The 5,238-nt window shown below is 34.5% G+C and overlaps 1 protein-coding gene across 4 annotated transcripts in view; it reads right to left on the minus strand.

The window, feature by feature from the left end:
- Window positions 1–5,238, minus strand: part of LOC106457439 (zinc finger protein 664-like) — a 36,922-nt gene that overhangs the window by 16,196 nt on the left and 15,488 nt on the right. The window lies entirely within an intron of this gene.

Below are 5,238 nucleotides of genomic sequence, written 5' to 3' on the forward strand. Positions count from 1 at the left end.
AGAACAACATGTAGAAATATATTGGTGAATATATAATCTACTTATGTAGCTCTAGAGTAGAGAACAACATGTAGAAATATATTGGTGAATATATAATCTACTTATGTAGCTCTAGAGTAGAGGACAACATGTAGAAATATATTGGTGAATATATAATCTACTTATGTAGCTCTAGAGTAGAGGACAACATGTAGAAATATATTGGTGAATATATAATCTACTTATGTAGTTCTAGAGTAAAGGACAACATGTAGAAATATATTGGGGACTATATCATCTACTTATGTAACTCAAGTGTAGAGGATAACATGTAGAACTATACTGTTGAATATATAATGAAGTAACTCAAGTTTAGAGGACATATAGAAATATATTGGGGACTATATCATCTACTTATGTAACTCAAGTGTAGAGGACAACATGTAGAAATCTATTGGTGTCTATATAATCTACTTGTGTAGCTTGAGTGTAGAGGACAACATGTAGAAATATATTGGTGACTATATAATGATGTAGCTCGAGTGTAGAGAACAACATGTAGAAATATATTGGTTACTATATAATGATGTAGCACAAGTGTAGAGGACAACATGTAGAAATATATTGGTGACTATATAATGATGTAGCTCGAGTGTAGAGGACAACATGTAGAAATATATTGGTGACTATATAATGATGTAGCTCGAGTGTAGAGGACAACATGTAGAAATATATTTATGACTATATAATGATGTAGCTCAAGTGTAGAGGACAACATGTAGAAATATATTGGTGGCTATATAATCTACTTATGTAGCTGTAGAGTAGAGGACAACATGCTGAAATATATGGGTGACTATATAATCTACTTATATAGCTCGAATGTAGAGTACAACATGTAGAAATATATTGGTGAATATATAGTGATGTGTGCTCTAGTGTAGAGTACAACATGTAGAAATATATTGGTGACTATAATATACTTGTGTAGCTCGAGTGTAGAGTACAACATGTAGAAATATCTTGGTGACTGTAATATACTTGTGTAGCTCGAGTGTAGAGGACAACATGTAGAAATATATTGGTGACTATAATCTACTTGTGTAGCTCGAGTGTAGAGGACAACATGTCGAAATATATTGGTGACTATAATGATGTAGCTTTTCCATCCCGACTGGATTCTGTGGCTTATTTCAGAGTCGAGTGTACCGTTTGATGACACATAGGACCCAAGATACTTAAAGGTGTTTACCCTTTTAAGTTTATCGTTAAATAAATTAACATCCCCCATATCCTCTTCTCCATTAAAGACCATGTACTCCGTCTTCTCTCTACTGACCTTAAGTCCTCTGTCCTCCATCGCTCTCCTCCATCTCTCCAATTTCTGCTCTACTCCCTCCCTGGTGTATGAGGACTATGTCATCTCAGTTTCATCGTACACATTTGAGTTAAATTGTGTCATAATACTATACATTTTATTTTGCACTTTGCAACCTTTTGTTTCGTAATACTTTTATTACTTTTCTACAACCTAGATATTCAAGTATAATGTTACAGTAGAGAAAACAACAGATGAAGTATAAATCTTTACTGGAACAAAAAATAAAAATGTTTGATAATTAGATACAAGGTTTATATTATTACAAAAGTAATAAAAATGTAAAAAATAGAAACTTATTAGGTACAATATTGAAAAAATACAATAAAAATCTTCATTTGGTTATACATGCTAGCAGCATTACACTATTTGATCTGGTAACACGACCTGCAATACGTGATTTTCAACTTATGTTGGGTACGTATTTATGTCATACACAGTTCAAAAGTCAATGAAACAAAAAATTAATAAATATAAATACACATATACTGTTACAAGATTTAAGTTATTTAGAATAAACATTTGTGGTTTCCTCTTACAATCTACAGTTATTCTAGAACATAGAAAAGCTAAATTCGATGATGAGGAACCCACTTTGAGACTAATAATGGTTGGAGACGGCTTGAATGAGTAATGAAGAAAAAATTTAATATAAGTTTAACATAACAGCAAATGTACAACGTTTCGACAAGGTTTTGTCATCATCTGTAAATACATTTTCATTTTGTCCAATATTCAAACTTTCTGTATCAGTGTAAAGAATATATAAAAAAGAGACGACAAGATGACACCTGTGTTGTGAAATGAGCTTGAGAACTAGTAAACAAGGTCAGAAGCCTAGTTACATAAGAAATTTTGCCTAGAAACAAGATGAGTGCACTAGTACTTGTGAAAGGTGGATGGATTACTGACCTCAACCCCATAGAACTAGGAAAGCTACAAAAAAGTTTGGTTTAGTGAGTAATATCAGCTCTTTGAGGCGATATCAGTTACAGACCATGGATGTAGCAGTACAAGTGAATAGATGGCTGGCTAACACCACTTATCTATAACCAATTACTTGAGAGTTTTGGTTATGGTTTTGGTTTAGCCCAGGAATTCCCCTAAAGCATCCAATAGGAACATGGGAATACTTGCAAGTGATGCTCTGTCCTATTTCGTGGTTTGAATTAATTCTAAGAAAAGTTAGTTTGAAAACCCATGTCAGACTGAAAAATCAGTTCCTCCAGGAGTGAGAAAATCAGTTCTCCAAGTTCTCAGAAAAGTTTCTCCAGAGCTGAAGAGTACCTAGAAAAGCTGAACAATGAAGATATCAAATGTGGCTAAGACTCCCAACAACTCAACTCTACTGTAAGTATAGTCTCTCTCTCTTAATCACCTAGTGTTAGAAGTATAGGAATATTAAATGTATGTAAGTAGAAAGTGCTTAATGCCATTATACAAGTAGTTAACCCAGTGTGACTAATGTTTAAAGTTTGTTATGTTCTTGAGAAGTTGTTAAATGTTTAATAAATGTTATTACAAGTGTTCAACATTGGCCTGAGACTATTTCTTTAGTCTAACTGTAAACTACCTCGAGTTAGCGACTTGTGGCTCCACTCGTCAAGACAAATCCTCCAATAAATAAATTTGGTGTAACGAGTAGTTTTAATTCAAATTCCAACAATTAAGCCCACCAGGGCGCAACTCATTACACACTTGAGGTACATAAGTAGATTATACAGTCACCAATATAGTTCTACATGTGGTCATCTACACTTGAGCTACATCATTATATAGTCACCAATATATTTCTACATGTTGTCCTCTACACTAAAGCTACATCATTATATAGTCACCAATATATTTCTACATGTTGTCCTCTACACTTGAGCTACACAAGTAGATTATATAGTCACCGATATATTTCTACATGTTGTCCTCTACACTCGAGTTACATAAGTAGATTCTATAGTCACCAATATATTTCTACATGTTGTACTCTACACTGAAATTGGAAAAATGCGCCGGGAGTGCTATGCGACAATAAGATCAGCACAAGGGTGAAAGGAAAGGTCTATAAAACCGTTGTGAGACCTGCGATGATGTACGGAGTGGAAGCCTGGCCCATCAAAAAGGCTAAAGAGAAGAAATTAGAGGTAGCCGAGATGAAAATGTTGAAATGGATGTGTGGAGTGACGAGGCTTGATACGATTAGAAACGAGAGGATTCGAGGAACAACTAAAGTGGTGGAAATATCGAAGAAAGTTCAGGAGAGAAGATTGCAGTGGTATGGGCACGTGATGAGGAGGGAAAATGATTATATAGGCAAGAGGGTTTTGGATATGGAGGGGAGAAGGAAGAGAGGAAGACCAAGAAGAAGATGGAAGGATTGCGTGGATGGAGATATTAGAGAGAAAGGCCTTGTTGGGGACGAATACGAAGACCGAGGAGAGTGGAAACGTGCTGTCAAAAATAGCGACCCCGTATAGATACGGGAAAAGCTACAGAAGAAGATTTGGATTTCAGCCCCTGCCCCAGTGGCTAAGCGGTAAGTCTCTGGTCTAATGCTTCGAGATTCGATACTCGGGGTGGGCACAGCACAAATGGCCTATTGTGTATCCTTGTGCTTAACAAGAAATAAACTTTGGATTTCAAGCCATTCAAACAATAAACGGCTTTTAAAAGGCGTTATGAAAGAAACCATTTTCAAAAACATGCAATATATTAACTGAACTTGAGGTTTTTGTCTACATTAACCTCTACAGCATGTCCGTGCCTAATGAAAGACTTAGACTGACGCTGTTGTGGAAAAAAATATTTTTATGAACATTTATATAAATATTTTTTTGGACATAATAATGTTCAAATTAATGAATTCCACTTTTAATTCGAAATAATAATTATAAGTTGTTTTGAAAATACATGAGAAAAATATAAGAATAAATGGGTAACCCATTTCCAAGATACAAAATTAAAAACAAACTGTTAACTCTTTATAAACTACTGTACTCGATATTTCTCGACACTACACAAGTCGTTTATTGGCAGATATGAAATTAAATACACGAATTTATGTATTCTTCCGCGGTAATGTGTGACTCAATGATTGATCTAATAAGTGGGAGCAATGGGTGTAAATCACACCTTTGCTTTATGTTAATTGTGAGTGAAGTCAATCATTTCATCATCAGTCCTAGTCAAGCTTTGATCCTGAGGTACATTTTTGCACTTGAATTTCTCTAACATTTTGTGTTAACCAGACTAAACAAATACGTTCTTAAAGATTATAGTTTAATAAAGGTGAAAACTGTTCTGAAAGTTTAATAATTTTGTTTTTATTGACTGGGAAAATACACAGAAAATAAAATATTAGGTCGTCAAGAAATTAATGTCGCGTTTTGGAACACTTTCATTAACCACCCCCAAAAAACGTACATCACGTATAATAGTTAAACGAACCGCCTAAACGTCACGTTAGTGTAGCCTATATAATGTGTAAAGTTTAGTATACTCTAATTCCTATAAATAAAAAATAAATATATAAAAAAAGTATATGTAACTACTAACTTCTTGTTAAATGGCAGTATATATTTCAATTAAATCAGGTCAGGGAATTTGGGGGCAGATCACCTGCTGATGGCACCCCCATAAATCGCAAACAAAAAAAAATACTCTAATCCTTTATAGTGATGGCACACGACAAGACAGACACACATTCGGCATGTAATGCTGTTTGAATACAAGAAGGGAAACAACGCCTCTGTAGCCACAAAGAATATCAAAGAAGTTTATGAAAATGATTTGAAGGTTCCTAAGTGTCAACGATGGTTCACCAAATTGCGTTCAAAACCGTGTTGGCAGGGGCCGACATGTTGAAATTAACATTGATGCTCTGAAGA

This window comes from Limulus polyphemus, unplaced genomic scaffold, assembly GCF_000517525.1.
Source record: "Limulus polyphemus unplaced genomic scaffold, Limulus_polyphemus-2.1.2 Scaffold331, whole genome shotgun sequence".
Classification (NCBI taxonomy): Eukaryota; Metazoa; Arthropoda; class Merostomata; order Xiphosura; family Limulidae; genus Limulus; species Limulus polyphemus.